Here is a 19,273-nt window from a genome sequence, read left to right as displayed (position 1 = left end):
ACCTCGAGCATTTGAGTCCCAAAAATCCGGTGTTCTGTCTCCAAGGTTTGGAGTGACTGGTCATGTCGTCCAAGGAGGATCCCCTGGCGAGTGAGGACTTGACCGGCTGACGGAGGATCGGTACCTGCTGGATCCATGTTGGCCAGTTCTTCTGTTGTGTGCGGTCACAAACGGAGATCCAAGAGCAGGTCAGTTTACTCACTTTAATGGTGAACAAAAAACAACCACAAGGGCGAAGTGCAGATAAAACAGAAGAAAACAAAACAACCACGAGGCGAAGCACAGTTCAGGTCCAGGGCGAGGAACAACCGGGTGGCGTGGCTGGGTGCCTAGGCAGAGACAAGGTAATTAATTTAAGCACGTGGAGCGGAGAGAAAAAGTGGCAGGTCGCTTACGACGTTCACGGCAGTGAAGAACTGGCGCCGAGGAGAGGGAAGGCGGTGCTTAAATAGCCGGTGAAATGACAGCAAATGGGACCCAGGTGAGAAGAGGCCACGACTCCACCCAGCTGGACCATCGCCCCTGGAGAGAGCAAAAACAAGAGATGAGTAAAGAGGAGGTGACAGAGGCCAACTCTCACCACGTAACACCACCCCTTAAGAAAAACATGACACCTGGTTGAGGTCCTTTTATTTAAATGCAGCAGAAATAGAAACAGTAAGGTGCATAACATTCCTCCAGGACATAAACCTTTGCATTTCAATATACCAAATTAAGTTGGATGAAACCCCCACATCGCTGGGCTCCTGTCTTCAGAACGTGTAAGCTGCCCTCCTATAGGGTTAAAAAACACAAACACACATAACACTCATGTTGATCCTGAGCATCACATAAACATGTGAATCTTTCATTAATATTGAAGTTCCTCCTTTGTTCTGGGAAACTTACAGAAGCTTCTTTGAGAAGTGGTTCAGCTGGGCCATGAACTTCAATGCAGCGGCTTTCTGGTGATCTGCAAGTCATCATTCACCTTGAAAACAGTAGTAGTACAAACAGTATTGTTAGTTGTAGTTACTCTCACACAGACTTGAATAGCTATAAAGAAATGTGAGTTTTCATTTTACATTCATTAATTACCATGGACAAGTAAAAATGTGATTTAGTAGTAGCATAATCCATGTATTAAAGTACATCTGCATGTAGGCGGTGTATGTGTATGATAAGCTGCAGATGCATAAAAGTACCTGGTTCCAAACTGCACTCTGCACACATCCACATACAGCATCCTGTAAAATAAAAGAGTCAGAAAAGAGTCAGATCTCATTGACCAAATAACAAGATGCTGTAATTGATTACCAAGTATATAATTAGCTACAGTCATTAAGAGCATAAGATGAGATTATATATTAGAGGTATGCATGTAATAAATATGTTAAAGATGTTATGCTGCAGCAGCCACTCCCAAATTTCACAATGAAATTTCAAATCTGAAAATCCTCTGAGGTCCACCCAAAACTTTAATCTGGAATCTCAACCCATTTTAATCAAATATTATTTAATAGGTATTTTTTAGGTTGAGTTGGACCAACATGGAAAAAATCATGTTGGTCCAACTCAAATACATCACATTGAGTTGGGGCTACCCATATTTATTGGATGGAAAAGTCTCCCACAATTTAACTGAGTTCATCCAATGAGTTCTTTTTATTTTATTTTTATCTATAGTGCCAGATCACAACAGAAGTAATTTAATGGTCCCTTACTATAGAACACATTTATACCTTTTCCTTTTACTAAACAAAGTCATTTCAGCACGTTTACAGGTCTCCCCTGCTCTGTGTCATACGGCGCAGTTCCAGCCTGATGCACAGGGGAGCAGGCACCCACCAGCAGACAAAAAATATATAAAAATAAAATATATCGCGAAAATATGCCGACTGCTTCACTTCAATAAATCACGACTGTATTGTTTCACATTAACTACACTTAAGCACTGGCTGTACCCCTGCATACAAGTGCTGCTTAGGCTAACACAGAGCGTTAGCTCTGGGCTAACGTTAGCCTGTCAGCTACACTACAAAAGTAAAGCCAAGCACCTTTGGATTGTGTTAGCTGGCGGCGAGCTGCGCTCTCAGTGTATTAAGGATGAATTCAACGTGCCTGTGTAGAAAACTCCAAGTACTAACCGTGTTTACCACTTACCTCTGACAGCTATATGACACGACCATAGACATTAGCTACAACAAATGCTAACTAATCTTAGCTGCTTGTAGCCTGTCTACCCCCATGTGAACAATGACTGACATTTCTTCTTAAGCTCAATGTCCATTTATCTTAAGGCATGCACATTGTTTCACATAAAGATAATAAACTTACTAAATAGAAGACAGAAAACTTACCAACAGTAGTTTCAAGCAGAGGCAGATGGCAGGTAGGACAGAGGCTGATCTCCTACGCATGCTCTTGCTCTGCTAGTTACACTCATTCGGTTTGAGAGGGCCACGGGAGTCAAAGCAAATATATATTTATGTTACATCTGCTAAACATATTTGGGTATTGTTGGAATTAATAACATTTTCATAAGACAAACAAAATAATGTTTCACCTCTAAGAGGGGCTTGAATCAGTTTTTTGAGTGCAGTGAGTCTGCTCCCCTATGTCCTCAACATGTGTTTTTAGCATTACATCCCAGTCAGTGGTGTCAAAGCAGTCCCTCAGACCATCCTCTGCCTCAGGTGACCACTTCCTGATTGAACGTGTGGTTTTAGACATCCTTTTGACCAGGGGGTGTACTGTGGCTGCAGGTGAACCAGAACCATAAACGCCTCGGGGTGCTTTGTCTGCAGTCTTGCTGTTACTGTGTGTATCTTCTCATAGGCAGCTGATGCGTCCGTGCTCGGTGGGGCGTAAACACAGAGCACGATCACATGACTTAGTTCCCTCGGCAAGTAATATGGCCGCAGGCTAACAGTTCCAAGTCCTGACAACACAGTACCTTTTTCACTGAGACATGTCCTGGGCAACACCAACCTTCATTCACGTAAGTGATGAGCCCCCCACCTCTGCTCTTCCCACAAGCGTTCGTGTGTCTGTCGGCTCTCACAGCAGTAAAGCCTGGTAGATCCATGTTAGCATCCGGTCTCATATCAGTGAGCCACGTCTCTGTGAAGATGTATAAGCTGCACTCACAGTAACTCTGTTGATTGTTCAGCGCAAACAGCTCATCCATCTTATTCGGTAGTGAGTTGACATTCCTTATTATTGCCGAGGGGATCGCTGGCTTAAAATGTCTACGTGCAGCCTCTACTTTCACTCCTGCCTTACAGCCCCTGTACTTCTTCCTCAGCTCTCCCTGGACCTTGTGCTGCATTCTGACATTAGTCCTCAGTGCAAAGACTTCTTCTCTTGAATAAACAATATCAGTTGTAGATTGCTTCTAGGAGTTTGAGCAGAGTGCTGTTTACAGGGTCTAAGTTGGAATATGAACTTGTTTGGGTTAAAGACAATTGCTATACATGTAAACATAAGACAGACCTTCAATCTACTGAAGTTGAAAGATGAGGGCTCGTCCGGGAATTGAACCCAGGACCTCTCACACCCAAAGCGAGAATCATACCCCTAGACCAACGAGCCACATGTGACCTCTTTTTTTTCATGTTTCAGTCAGTGCAAGAACAACACAAAGCACATGTTCTTCTTAGTTTGACATTGGTAAAGATATGTACAAAGATTTCAGGTTAGGAATATATAGTGTTGAACAGGGACTTGAACCCTGGGCCCTCAGATTAAAAGTCTGAGTTCCTTCAAGATCCACCCACAGAGATCCTAAACACATAAAACTCAGATTCCCAACCAGAATAGTAGCAGAACTGAAGACACCACTTGGAGGAGTGTCTTCAAAAACCAATCCTTGAGTCCAATGTACCAACCAGCACACAGTAAGTGAAACAGGCATGTCCACGCTTCAACAATGAAAACACAGATTGGCCGTATGGGGATTGAGCTAACCGGCCCTATTGACTAACTTGACTGTTATTCTGGAATTCTGCCTATCATTCCGGAATACTGATGTCTATACTGGAATGCTACCGCTTATTCTGGACTTCTGCATTTCATTGCAAAATTTTGACGTTCATTAGGGAATGCTTTTCATTCTGGAATGGTGTCTTTCATTCCGCAAATCTGCTTTTCATTCTGTTATGCTGACTTTTGTCCTGGAATGTTGCCTTCCATTTTGGAACACACGCTTCCATGACATCACAGGCCACTGTCGGGTTAGGGGTTTAATCCCAGAATTTTGTCTACCATTCCGGAATCCTTCCTATCATTATGGAGTGGGTGGATGGATGTCTATTCCAGGATGCTCTCATTCTAGATTTCTGCCTTTCATTTGGGAATGCTTTCTTCCATTCTGGGATGCTTTTCATTCCAGAATGATGTCTTGCTGACTTCTGTTCCACTATACAGAGTGTTATTCGGGAATTCTGCCTATCATTCCGGAATACTGATGTCTATATCCTGGAATGCTGCCACTTATTCTGGATTTCTGCCTTTCATTCTGCAAGTGCTTTTCGTCCAAGGCACTGTGTTAAGGTTGCAGTCTCCACTGGAGGACAATCCTGAGAAAGAAACTGGTACAGCCAAAGGATAAAACTCCCAGGGAGAAACACAGCAATGTGATATATGCAGTCCAGTGCAGTGAGGAATGCTCTGATCTGTACATTGGAGAAACTAAACAACCACTCCACAGAAGAATGGCTCAGCACAGGAGAGCCACCTCCTCAGGACAAGACTCAGCTGTTCACCTCCACCTCAAAGACAAAGGACACTCCTTTGAGGACAACAATGTTCACATTTTAGACAGAGAGGAAAGGTGGTATGAAAGAGGAGTCAGGGAAGCATCTATGTTAAGCTGGAAAAACCTTCCCTTAACAGAGGTGGTGGCCTCAGACATCATCTTTCTACCACATACAATGCAGTGATTCCATCCATTCCCAGGAAGTTTGCACATACTCACAGTAAGAACAAAGGGCTGTCAACCAGTCCCCCTCCGGCAGTTTCATAGTCGTTAGCCAGAACATCACAGGTAACTATGGAAACATTTAGTGCTATTGTTTGTGAGTTTTACCCAGACCCACCCACATAGGTCTGTAAACCACATATAAACCATGTTTCCCACCAACAGTTAGAACTGATGAAGCTGCTTGGATGAGCAGAGAAACCTCTTAGAGAAAACTCTACAAGTCCAGACGCCTTGCTTCAATCTTCTCTACAAACATGCCAAAGCAAACTGTTTTTTCCAACAATGTTACACACTGAGCTTTGAAGGTCTTAACCACTAGTCTTAAGTTGGAATGTTTACGACACGTGTCAAAACTTGTAATTCACGTGTGTTATTACCCATAGACTCCCATGTTAAAATGTCCAACTTCACAGCAGAAATGAACATGTTTACAGCCTGGTACAAAAAAACATTCTGGTCTTAAATGATAGGTTCTCTTCTAGTGTCAATTGTAGGGGGGATGAATTTTTATTACAACTCACTCGTTTTGAGTGACAGATGGTTGCCATATCACAGCACGAGTTTCCTCTTTCCACGATCGCCCGCCCCCCTAAACTCCACTAGTGCTCCCCCTCTTTGTCTCTGTCCATAGTTTTCACTGTTGAACTTAAAACACAGCACGACGAGGAAGGGATTTGAACCCACGCGTTCAGAGCACACGCGAAAACACGCTGCAAAACTCGAACAAGGTCATAGAAGTGCTGACTGTCATGAACTTTACTCCTCAGTCTTTGAAGGAGAACTTGTTTCTGTCACAACTTTTGCCTTAAACATAAGCATCCGTTGTTCTGGTAGACTAGAGCTGAAACACAATGGAGTCTGGAGAGAACTGGGTGGATACTCTAACTGGACCCTGAAGACGACAGTTGTAATATGTCAACAGCTGGACTGTGGCTGCCCAGTTTCAGCAGGAAACGAACATCAGTCCTCAGAATGACCTGCGTGGGAGCTCATACCTTCCTGTGTTCAGTCTAAATCTACAATGAAGGGATGTGTGACAGCGTCACAATTTATGACCACGTCAGTCTTGGAACTCACTTGTTCAGGTAAAATTGTTAAGTTTCTAATATCCTGGTTATAATTTTATATAATTAGTATAATATAATTAAATAAAAATGTCTCTACTGACCAAAATAATATCAGATTCAGGAAGTGAAGGAGTTATATGTGAGCTCAGACATCACATTTCACTGAAGTGTTTTCGAGAGAGAAAAGAAAGTTTCCAAAGGAACGGCTGTGTTGGTCTGCTTTAAACTGCCCGAGCAGACAGCCCAAAGTGAAAGTGTTTGTCCAATCAGAGACTGTAGGAGCCATGAAGTCAAGGTGTAATTGCCTTTGTTTGTCGCTAGATGGCAGGTTAGGGTTGGTGGGTAAGGCTTAAATTAACACAGGTGATTCAGGTGGGCAGATCAGACAGGTATGGGAGCTGGGAGGTCGTACGGTTTTTACCACTGACAAGTTTTTTTTTGTTTTGTAGTCATTCACCCAAAGATTATGATGCATCAAACGATTCATTTTGGAAATAACAGCGCCTAGGAAAACAACATCCCCTGCACCCAACCGAGTGGCTGAAGGCTGGTAAAATCGCCACTACAGAGACAGACAGGAAGAGTTTGAGCTGCCGATTCCTTTGTTGGTCTGTCACTCATAGTCACTGTCTGGTGGAAAGTCCATAATGTGTACGTTGGAAGCTGTGCAAGTCTGAGCTTTCTAAAAGCACCATATTGACACAAAGAGAACACTGAACACTGACACAGGATGTGAATGGTAGCTGTGGAATCATCCAGTCTGGATGCCATTTCTACGATGATGTTGATGCTGTGATAAACACTTGGAAAGACCAGACTAGAGCTGAACCACAATGGAGTCTGGAGAGAAGTGTGTAGCCAGGTATAAAAAGACCTGGTATTGATATAATAGCAGTTAACTGAGTTCACTAAAAGAAAAGACAGACTGTTAATTTTCTGTATTTTATTTGTTCAATCAGCTGATTTTTAGTTTTCCCATTGCAATTGAACGCACCACATAGTTCACGTAGTCTCACGTGAGGATACGCAGCTTCAGCAGTCAATCAGAGGGCACGCAGGTCACGTTCAACGCGTCGCCACGGAGATGAAGGGCGGGCGTTAGTTCCTCCGTTCTTTCCCATCTCAGCCAGAGAAACGAGGGCGGCTGTGTGCTAGAGACAGAAAACCGGGACAAAAACCCTGGAGGTTACCTGCAAAAAGGAAAAGAAAGAGTGGAGCACATTTCACTGAAGGTCCGGAGTCATGTTACGGAACGAAGGAGAGCAGTTACGTCGGTAAGACAAGTGAATTTTCCACTGGAAAGAAACACACGTGTCTGTGCTTACCGTCGTCGGCCATATTAACAGGCGAACCGCTTACCTTTCATCTGGAAGGCTGCTATGAAGTCCGACAGCGTCGTGCTTCGTTTGATATAGAACAACGGTGAGAAACGAGCCGTTTTAGCTGCTGCATGTTAGGTGCTATTTATTCCTTTGTTTTGTGTTAAAGAAAGCAGGGCTGATATTAGTGTGATAGGTGAACTGAAGTGAGTAGTAGCGCAATGGTTTGAACATATTTACAGTGTGGTTATCAGTTCATGCTGATGTATGTATGTATATTGATAAAGAGGAGTGTTTGGTTTTCTAATACCAACTTAAAGGGCAAAGAGTATTTTTATGTGTTTTAATAAATGTATGATGTTTTTGCACCATGCAAGTTATGCTGCTCAGCTGAGTTTCTAAAGTAACTAGAGGGTCATTTTTAGTGCATTTCTCTTTCACGAACAGGCCTAAAGTGTCAGAGTAAATTAAGATAAGATAAGATAAAACTTTATTAATCCCGAAGGAAATTCTTGTGCCAGAGGTATCAAGTTGCATTACATGCAGTTAAGTACAGAGTATAAGAGTATAAGTGTCACTATAATCCAAAATAAGAGTACAGTACGCAGTATGAGCACAATATATGATACATGGATACAAATATGGAGATGTAAGGTGCTAAGTAAACATAAATATAGACAAGTGGAGGGAATGACAGTGATGCCTGACATGATTATCTAGCGCTTCTCCCTACAGAAAGGGGAGGAGTTATACAGTCTGATGGCCACTGGCAGGAAGGACCTCCTGTGGCGTTCTGTGCTGCTCCTCGGTAGTCTCAGTCTACCACTGAATGTGCTCCTGTAGGACAGCAGTGTGTCGTGCAGGGGGTGAGACGTGTTGTTACGAATACTGAGGAGTTTCCGCAGTATCCTCCTCTCCGTCACCTCCACCACAGACTCCAGCTCCACTCCCAGCACCGAGCCAGCCTTCCTAATGAGCTTGTTGAGTCTGTTGGTGTCGGCCGTCTTCATCCTGCTGCCCCAGCACACTACAGCGTAGAAGATGACGCTGGAGACCACCGAGTGGTAAAACTGCAGCATGGTCTGGCAGACGTTAAAGGACCTGAGTCTCCTCAGTAGATACAGGCGACTCTGTCCCTTCCTGTATATTGCCTCTGCGTTTGTGGACCAGTCCAGTTTGTGGTCAATGTGGACACCCAGGTATTTGTAGCTGTCCACAATGTCCACGTTGGTACCCTTGATGCTGACCGGGTTAGGGAGTGTCTGGTGCTTCCTGAAGTCCACCACCAGCTCTCTTGTCTTTGTGACATTCAGCTGCAGGTGGTTCTGTCCGCACCACTCCACAAAGCTGTCCACCACACTCATATACTCCGCCTCCCGACCTCTGCTGGTACAGCCCACAATGGCAGAGTCATCCGAGAACTTCTGCAGGTGGCAGGACTGTGAGCAGTGTCTGAAGTCCGATGTATAGAGTGTGAAGCACACTTTTATACTACCTCTAAACCTGAACTCAGGATGAGTAATGTTCTGTTATTGGCACATTGTTTTCATAGTTCATAGTCATGATAAATAATATTTTGAATGTTAATGGTTATTATTGAAACACTGCTCACATGAACAGTAGTGAATGTTTGAGCACTTTAATGCCAAGTTCTCAGAAATGATATACTTAGATGTACTGAATGTTGTACAACTGAAAGTTAGATTTGAGATTTGAATAGAGATTAAGATTAATGTCAGAGTTACATGGAAAGACTTATGTTTCTGACATTTGATGTCCTGAATGATGCATCTGAGAATTCATGGTGTTGAATGTCATTTTCTGACCTGGTCTGTAGGTCAGGGTTTTTTTGAGGACGGATGTTGTCCAGGACCAACATCTGTGCTGAAACCGATGGCGAGCCAAGTCCCCTGAAGAGATTCCAGCACCGAGTAGATATCCACGTATACACACCCATTCACACTTACATCACAGAACAAGCATCCTTGGAACAAGGTGAACTGCCGTAACTCTACAACCCATATACCTGAGACCATTTTGATTTTGGTTTAAGGGCCCCAACGGGAAATCTGTCATTTTTATAGTGTGCACACTATTTCTTTTTCTTTTCCTAACTCTTTGAGTTATTTGATATTTTTGTACAAACCAGACAAATGATCTTGTCATTTGTAATAATATAAGAGTGGCTGCTCAACTGTTCCTCTTGTGTCTGCCTCATTATTGCTGCTCAGCACAGTGGCTCCTGTCCAATTTGGTTTCTTCTGATTCTGGTCCAGATTTCATCATTATTATACTGTAATTCACTTTTATACTGTTAAAACTGGTTACACATGACGTGTTAACTGCATTGATTGTGAGAAGAATTACTGCAGAGTGGTTACCCTGTTCCACAGTCATCAGAACTGTACAAAAAAAATCCACATTAGTATAATATGTAATACATTAATACAGCAGGGCCGTGGGTTATTATTTAATATCCAAAAAAATAATTACAAATAATTTGGGGGGGGGGGGGGGGTAGTTAAGTTATACTCAGCTTCACTCGTGGCTTCGAGTGAACGCAGACTAGATGAAGGAGGCGGAGTGACGTGACAGAAGCCTGAAAGACTCCACGAGGACAGAGAAATCTGTTCGTGTTCCTGAGGTGGCAGAAATAAGAACAAGATCCGTTTGGACCGGACTTTTCATACTTCATGAGAACTAAAGTAGAGCAGGTAGGTGTCTGGTGATGTGAGGTAGCTGAATATCTGTAGGGAGCAGACTGCTCTGTAAACACCAGAGGAAATGCACTGAAGAGTCATAATAAAGATTCAGTGCTAACTGGCTGTGTAGCATCGCTGCCCTTGTTGGTTTTAGCAAATCTAACCTGCAGTAATTGCCATGTTTGATGATGTTATGTATTTATTCTTGCTGTAACTCAGCACTGACGCTTATTACTTCTCTGGTGCACAGAGCAGGAAGAGAGTGACAGCCAGCCGATAGTTCCTTTCAGGGTCCGCCAGGAGGCCTGCATGATGTGTTTAGCGTCTTATCGCTTCCACAAATTATTAATATTCTCCCTTTTGATGTGACACTGTCTACAACTTTGCCTGGTGTCAGTGTTTTGCAGCCGGTCACGTCAATACGATAGATAGCGCATGTTGAGTTTAACTGACACACGTCCGATGTTCCCTGAAGGCACCATGGCCGAGCTAAGGCCTCAGCCCAGAGCGCGCTCTGCCTCAGCATCATTGTCCTGCTGTCAACAGAAACAACAGGTCAACAGCCCTTCACCGTCTCTGATTGGTTCAGACCATGATATGAGCCTGACGTGTGTCTGTTGTTGGACACAGGGAGAGTCACAGAGAATGTATTTCCCTCTAACAGCTGGTCGCACCGGCACGAACTCAGATATTTTTTCCCCATCGGGTGACATTGCAAAGAGGAAAATAAATATTCATGGAACTTTCTGGAGTCAAAGCTTGAATCACAATAAAACTTCATGAAATGGGGATTAAGACTTTTCAATACTTTTTAAGGGCCTTCATTTTCCCACAGTTGATTCATCAACTTTTAATACTTTTTAAGACCCCGCGGACACCCTGACTTCAAATGTCACTTTGTATAACAACTTCGTGCAGTGAAACTGAAAGTTTAATGTGTTTTATTGTGTCAGCCTGAAACCATTCAACCATGTAGTGTGGTCGAATGAGACTACACTTGTGTGCATGTGCACGGAGATCCAAATCCCAAACAATCCATGAACCAATAACACACACCGCAATTCATTTTATTCACCACTAGATGTCCGACTCCAGCACTGTGTCGTTGAAGCCTGGAGTAATGAACCTTTTTCTTGAATCAGGTGCCGAAGCTTCAACAAAGCCTTGAAAACCCATCACTAGCTGTAGGTATTATCTGTAAGACACAAGAACCAGATGCTGAATTAACTATACAATGATCGGATTGTGGGTTTTTAATGATTGTTTATTGTTACAGTTTTTTCTGATTGCTTAAACACTAACAATGATTCTTATAGCACAATTTCTAAAACTATTAATAGTTTTAACAAAATCACTCACTGAGTTTGCAAAACTAAAAGCAAAAAAACTGCTTTACACTCAATTTGCACTTTTGTAACACACAATTTGCAATTGTATAAATATAATCCACTTCACAGCACTCTTTTTGCTGAACTGTAAACACAACTCACTGCTTTACACACAACTTCCAAATGATCAACACACTCCTAGTAAAACTACACACATTTATGGCTGGTATTTACACTATTTTTCCAACTGTCTGGCTACACTGTCACATGTGAGAACTGTTTTACATCATTAGTTCACTTTGCAATCAGCATGAGCACTGTGAATAAGACACAGGTAAGCTTCAGTGTGGAGAACAATGGAGGGAGAAGAAGACTGAGAAGAGTGAGAATTAGAGGAGGACGAAGACATGAGGAAGCAGGAGGAAGAGGAGGAGGACGAAGACTAGGAGGTGAATTTAGAGGAAGAGGACGAGGAGGTGAAGAGGAAGGAGGAAGGGTAAGAAGAAATAGAATTACTGTCATCGGAGCTACAATAGTGGATCATGTGATCAACCATGGAATGACCCTGAGGGAAGCTGCCAACGGGTTCAGCCTGAGCCGCTACACTGTAGCAAGCATCATAAGGACATATTGATGAGAATGGGTTAGTACAGTTCCTTCACTCTAAGTTTTGTAGGTGTACCATACTCTAATGAGAGAAACAACAATACTGTACATGTAAAACTGAAACTGTTACTCCACAGAATTACTAGACATCCAGCATCTGGAAGGAGGCATGCGAGGATATGGACCAGGCATCATGTCAGGCCTGGATACGGCACTCCAGGAGACATGTTCCCCGGTGCCTAGGACTAGAAGACATTGCATGCGACGTTGATGAAATTCTGTGGCCAGACCCAGAGAGACAATGAGACTGATTTTCTCTCTCTTTCAGTGAAATTGTATGTTTTCTTGTGTTTGTTTTGATGTGTGTGAATAAACATTCATACTTGAAATTTGAATCCCTGTGTTTATAGAACTATTTATGACAAAAGTTTGACCTCACATGGACAGACCTTGTGCACAGAGAAAGCAAAAGCCAGATGTGTTTTCAGTTAATACCATCAGTGTGTAGTTGGCACATTGTGTGCTTAGTAATATGATGGTTTGTGTTAACTGTGTGGTACAAAAATACCATTTTTACAAAGGTTTGAAGAGTTAAGCAAGATGTATTAGCTTTTGCAAGAGATCTACAATGTTTTGCTGATTTGGTGTAAGGTTTTTTTATTTGTGTGTAGAGTTTTGCACAAATAGCCAATAGTTACAGAAATGTGCTTAAGCAATCAGAAAAAACTGTAATGTGTGATGGTGTGTGAGCTCTTACCTTTTGTTGTTGCCAGGGGTGACAGTCAAAAGAGTCCCTCTTGTAACAAGCAGGCATTTATAGTTCCGGACCAGTCTACTCAGGAAATAGGTGCAGGGGGGGAGGGTATCGTTTGATTGAAGGACAATTTTAGTTATGAGTTTTAAAACTTTTAAAGCTTTTAGCTTTTAATAAGAAGGAATTCCATGTACATATGTATTGCATTTGGTGTGAGGTGTATGGTGGGGTAAGTGTAAAATGGAGGGAGAAGGAGAGGCAGTAGCTATGTAAGGTAGCCATTTTGAATGAATGTGTGCACTTCCACCTCCTTCTCAAGCCTCCTTCTTGCTGCTACACACCAAGCTTTCTGCCCAAACAGGGACTTGAACCCTGGACCCTCAGATTAAAAGTCTGATGCTCTACCGACTGAGCTATCCGGGCTCTACATGTTGTTTCTGAGACTAATTCTGTGCGGACAGGTTGACTGAAACAGAGAGCAATCATTAAGGATGAACTTCCTGTGTGTGCAGACCATTGACAGTAAAAACTATGGACAGAGCTTCCGTGACGTCACCCGTTTGTTTCTGAAGAGCTCGGTGGGAGGTTCCAGGACGTTGATGACCGCCGCCATGTTGGCAGCGTCATGTCCGCCAAAACTCCAAATATGGACAAAAAGGGGGAGCACGAGCGGGGTTTAGGGGGGCGGGCGATCGTGGAAGCAGGAAACTCACGTTGTGATACGTCAACTGTCTGTCACTCAAAGCGGCAACGCCCATAATTAGGCGTAATTTTAAGTCAAAATACCATTGAAACGAGTGAGTTGTAAAAAAATTCACCCCCCCCCTGTACAATTGACACTAGAAGAGAACCTATCATCTGAGACCAGAGTGTTTTTTTGTACCAGGCTGTAAACATGTTTTTTCTGCTGTGAAGTCGGCCATTTTTACATGGGAGTCTATGGGAAATGACTCGCTTTTGGAGCCAGCCCCCAGCAGTTGCGGCGTGAATTACAAGTTTTGACACTTCCGCATGGGCTTCAACTTTGTGGTCCTATACACATAAAGAATACATACTTACATACTTATTACCTTTATTTACCTTTTCTATAAAGCTAAACAACACTATGAATTTGTGTGGCCCTTTGATGTCTACAGGTGCAGACTAAACAAAACAAAAGCAAGTGGTATTGTGTTATGCCTGAAAAGAGAAGAGCTGTCAATAAGAGGGACGGCTTTTGCTTGACACCTTCCCATGCTTTGGTCCAATACTTAAAAAGTCACAAAGCTCAATTAAAGCGTCTCTTGTAAGTGTGTACAAGGAAGAACCAACTTCTAACTTCAAAGCTTCCAGGTCTGATGAATCCATTTTTTTCTAGGTTGTGGGCAGTGTTAGTGTGGTGCAGAACCTTTTCCTGGGAAGAATAGACAATGCTGCTCTCCTGGCACTCAAAGTTGACCTCGGGTTGCAAGCGGGTCTCTCTCTGCACAGTCGGTCAATCACCACAGGCTCTGTCCACTCCGGCTGAAGATGTGAGGGGTTGGATAATGATCAGGGACGTCTATCTGAAACAGCCAGTCCTTGCCACATCCATCCCAGCGGTGCCTCCAAAATGTTATGCCTGAAAAGGGAAGAGCTGTCAATAATAACACTGACACGCGATTCTTCCTGTCTGGCAGCTTTATGCAGAATTCAGCAAAAATAATTATGTACAGAGGTACAAGTGCTGGAAGTACATGAAATGTACATATACACATGTTCGGTTTTATCTTCATCTGTCTTAAACAGGTTAGTCTTCAAAATAATGTGTTCAAATCAGTAAAATAAAGGTTTAGCTGAAAATGCGGCACTAATATAAATAGAATAACATTCCATTCAGAAATAAACAAATGCATTTTCATTTCACAGTCACACATGTAACCAACTTAACCTCATAACTTCATATAAGCGTACTTACTCTCTGGTTATGAGTCTAGCTTTAAGGTAACACAGACAACATGGAATTAGCGTCTGTTAGCAACATGCTAATACATGTTTCTCTCGCTTTGTGAACACTTGTAAAACATAAACAAATCTAACAACACTGTCTGCAGTCACTTAAGATACTAACAGAACTAACAAAAGTGTTTAATCATATAAGGCCACAGTTACAAGAGTTTCTTTACCTGAAAAGGGAAGAGCTGTCAATAATAACACTGACATGCGATTCTTCCTGTCTGGCAGCTTTATGCAGAATGAAGAATCGCCTGTGAGCTCCCCTTTCCTGCCTCTGCAGGCATGAGCAATCGATCAGGACCAGGCCAAGCGAGCCGCAGGCCACAGATCAACCGTTCAGGCAAATCTTCTCTTACAATTTTCCCCACAAAACCCACAAATTCTATTTGACAGATTCCAAGAATCAGGTAAAATCAATCCATCACACTTTTCTACTCTCTTTAGATTATAGCTTTAGATTATATTATTTCTTGGGCTCTATGCTCTAAGTGTCTTAAAAATATGTGATTTCCTTTATTTACAGTGGTGCATGTCATGTGACTTTTCTTATGCAACATGTATGATAATGTTCTGTCTCCTCTCATTTCCAGACTGTCTGGAGGACACACAGAGTGGACATGGGTCACAGAGTGCTGCTGCTGTTTGTGTCTCTGCAGCATGGGCAGCTGCTCCTGCTCCACTCGTCACCGGCTGATTGTTCACACCTGTGATCAGTCATCAGCCAATCCTGCTGCAGCTTCCATCTAGTATATGTGTCCAATGGAAGCTGAGCAACATGTCAGCTACACACATAGAAACACTACACATAGTTTGTCATATAAATAACATGGATTGAATCATGTTGTACAGTCAATGGAAACAAAAAGCACTGAGAGTGGTGCTGGTAGTGCAGCAGTGGATGGAGGCTGAAGTGCTGCCACCTAGTGTCAATATTAACTCTAATATTAACTCTTGACTACATATTCCACCTTTAACTCTCTGCCATATATACTGTGCCATGTGTGAAGTGATAATAAAATGTGAATGTGAATTTATTGTAAAGAACTTTACTTATTATCCCTGTTATAAGTGAGCAGTGTGTGTGTGTGTGTTTGATGGAGTGTGTAATGTCTGCTCAGTGTTACTGATGCTGCTGTGTGTGATCTGAAAACTGATCAAACTGTGATGTGTCTGATGCTGACAGAAGAATCAGAGGTCAGACAGTCGGATCCTCCTCTGTGACACCTTTAACATCATATCAGAAATCTCTGTCTGCTTCTGGTACATGCAGCTGATCACCAGCAGGGGGCTCACTGCTTTGCTGTCACTCAGGGGGCCTGCTCTGTCTGCCACTGGGATATGATGAGGTGAACTTCAGAGTTTGAATGGATTTCATTTGTCATGTGTTTATGATCATTTTATGAATCAGTTCAAATAAAGGAGACTCATTGAAGTCACAGTTTAGTGTTTTAATACTTATACACACTTATTTTGAAGCTGCTATCAACTTGATGAGTCTTCCTGTTGAAGCACGAGGCAGGACGTGTGTCAGAACATCCATGAACTGAGTAGATTAAGAGGAAAAGCTGATGTGTCACAGCTGCTGGTTGTGTTCTTTAGTGTCTCCATCTTGATGAAATGAGGCGTTTTACTTCCTCCAAGTAGAGTGGACCTGGCTCACAGAGTGCTGCTGCTGTCTCTGTCTCTCTGTGAGCAGCATGTTAAACAGCAGGCTCTGAATAGTGACGTCATGATGTCACAGTCACATCAGTCTAATCTCCCAATCTGAGAGAGAGCTGTCATCAACAGCAGGAAGTGCAGGAAGCTCATGGTGTGCAGGCCTCTGATGTGTGGAGGCTGTCGGCTTGTAGCAGCCAACAAGAAGGGAGTTTGTAAAAGTTCTCTGTAACTTTAGATGTGAGGATTCAGAAAGAACTTAGATCAGATATGTGCAGCACTTGTGCAACAGATACTCCAACAGTGACAGCTCTTCTGAAGAAAGCCTGAGGAGCTGAGACCTGGATGAGACACTGATACAGCTTTGCTCTGCTGACAGGAAGGATGAAGGCTGACCACACACACACACACTGACACACACACACACACACACACACTGACACACACAGACACATAGACGCAACACACACACCAACACACACAATCATACACACACTCTTACAGACATGCACACACATTTATTGTCACACCGGCTCAGAAAGTGTGACACATTGGGGAGGACAAACACAACCTTAACCGTTTGACCATTTTATTGAAGAAAGAACAGTAGTTGTACACCAACAATTGACAAACAAGGAAATGTGCAAACAAAATACACCACCATGCCTGCAGCAGGCTGGAGAGAGAGCAGCCCTCCTAGTAGGCCAGACGGGGAGAGAGAGAGTGAAGCAGACTGGGAACTCTTAAACCGTCTCCAGCTCGTCAGCACAGGAGAGCTGCATAAGCTCAGGATCAGCTCCACCCAGCAACCTCCTGCACACACAGGGGAGAGACAGCAGCAACAACACAACACTCCCAAGGCCAACACAGGGCCACAATATAGACACTGACACACACTAACACACAGACACATGCACACAAACATATACAGACACACACACATACACACAATACACTGCTTCAGACACACACACTGCCTGCTTCAACTGTGGAAAGGCTTCCTGTGCATCAGTGCAACAGGCTGTTGGGCCTTTGCAGGATCCTGCAGGGTCGACCCCAAAGTTCAGACTCACAGTTCATAGCAGGACTGAGCTGGATGCAGTCACAGCTCCTCACTGTGTGCAGCAGCTGGACTGAGCTGAACACTGGACTCAGACAGATTCAACATCCACACGTCAGTCACTGGAAGCCTTCAGAATGCTTCTCTCCTCACTCAGCTTCCAGTCCAGATCCAATACCTTACTGCAGGTGAGTGACGGACCTGTCAGCTGTGTGTTAGAAATGCATGAATAAACAGCAGCTTCATGTTGATGCAGGACGTATGAGGGCGGAACACTGATGAGATGAAAAGATTCAGAGGAAAAGGCAGAAAGAGCAGAGCTGATAAGTCACATGACAGATGCACTGACACTCTCTCTAGTCAGCTCCTCCACCAATCAGTCGCTGCCTCGCTGCTCATGCAGCCAATCAGGTTGTAGCAGTACATTTAAAGCTCTCCTCTCTTCACTGTCGGCTCACATATGGCTCGTTGGTCTAGGGGTATGATTCTCGCTTCGTGTGCGAGAGGTCCCGGGTTCCAATCCCTAACCCAAACTGTATTCCATTGGAGACCAACTCCTTGTTGTTGACTCTTTTCAGTTCCTCTCTAACTACCACACAGCTTTACAAAGCTAACAAAGTTCTATTCAGACTCATCCCAATCCAGAGCAGTTGTTCCACAGTAACACCTGCAGGAGGACGTCATCACCCAGTATGTGACCTGCACTGTGAGCTGTAAGGTCTTATACAGACAGGTGTGTGTCTTTCCTCATCAAGTCCAATCAGTATCATCAAAGACAGCTGGACTCAGATGAAGGTGTAGAACCATCTGAAGGACGATCAGAAGAAATGGACGCACCTGAGTTCAATATATGAGAGTCACAGCAAAGGCTCTGATACTTAGGACCATGTCATATTTCACTTTGTCTTTTTAATACATCTGCAAACATGTCAACAACTCTGTGTGTTTCTGTCAGTATGGGGAGCTGTGTGGACATTAATGAGGAAAAATGAACTTCAATGATTTTAGCAAATGGCTGCAATATAACAAAGTGAAACATTTAAGGGGGTCTGAATACTTCCTGCACCCACTGTACACATTAAAAGACAGTGATGATCTGTTCTTATTGTCTAAACAGGAACAGTTGAAGCTCAGCTTGCAGCCCCTGTATCTCAGGCTTCTCAGCTTCTCTTCAGATGTTTGGACGTTTCTGCTGGAACCTCTCATTTAATGACTCACATTTAGAACTTTTGACTTTATGTGGAGGAGGGATTGATTTTGGAATGAGGAGGCTGTAGCCTGCGATTCCACCACTAGATGTCAGCATTGCACAGCATTGGTGGTTCAGTTCAGATTGAGAGAATGCAAAGAGTGTGCAAAGCTGTCATCAAAGCAAAAGCTGGCTGCTTGGAAGAATGTCAAACATCAAACATATTCTGCTTGGTTTAACACTGTTTGTTCACTACATCATTCCACATGTGTTCCTTCATAGCTCTGATGTCTTCAGGATGAATCTACAATGTAGAAAGTCATAAAAACAAAGACAAACCACTGAGTGACTTTTGACTGGTACATTTAAAATGTCATCATATGTCCTAACCAGCAGGGGGAGCACTGATCATAAACTCTCTGTCTCACATGTTATTGTCATGTGTTTTTATGGAAGATGATGCTGACTGTTGTTTTCTTGCTTCTCTCTGTAAACAGCTTGTAAACAGCAGCTTCCCTGAGGGGAAACTCAGCTAATAAATGATGCTGTAACCTCTGGGACTTGATCTGCTGGGTGGAGTCCACTACGTTATCCATCCATCCTCATCCATCCAGCTACACCCTCCCTCCTAAAATGCAGGCTGGAGGATGCGGGC

The 19,273-nt window shown here is 43.2% G+C and overlaps 2 non-coding genes across 2 annotated transcripts; both read right to left on the bottom strand.

Annotated features, from left to right (window-relative positions):
• Positions 1-3,501: 3,501 nt before the first annotated feature.
• On the bottom strand, positions 3,502-3,573 carry trnap-ugg (transfer RNA proline (anticodon UGG)). The gene has a single exon. It is a non-coding gene; the product is annotated as a tRNA-Pro (tRNA).
• A 9,516-nt stretch (positions 3,574-13,089) lies between these two features.
• Positions 13,090-13,162, bottom strand: trnak-uuu (transfer RNA lysine (anticodon UUU)). The gene has a single exon. It is a non-coding gene; the product is annotated as a tRNA-Lys (tRNA).
• Between the last annotated feature and the right edge of the window lie 6,111 nt (positions 13,163-19,273).

The sequence above is a fragment of the Parambassis ranga genome, unplaced genomic scaffold (genome assembly GCF_900634625.1).
Source record: "Parambassis ranga unplaced genomic scaffold, fParRan2.1 scaffold_31_arrow_ctg1, whole genome shotgun sequence".
Taxonomy (NCBI): domain Eukaryota; kingdom Metazoa; phylum Chordata; class Actinopteri; family Ambassidae; genus Parambassis; species Parambassis ranga.
The sequence above is the reverse complement of the archived record's forward strand: the minus strand, read 5'-3'. Positions and strand labels throughout refer to the sequence as shown.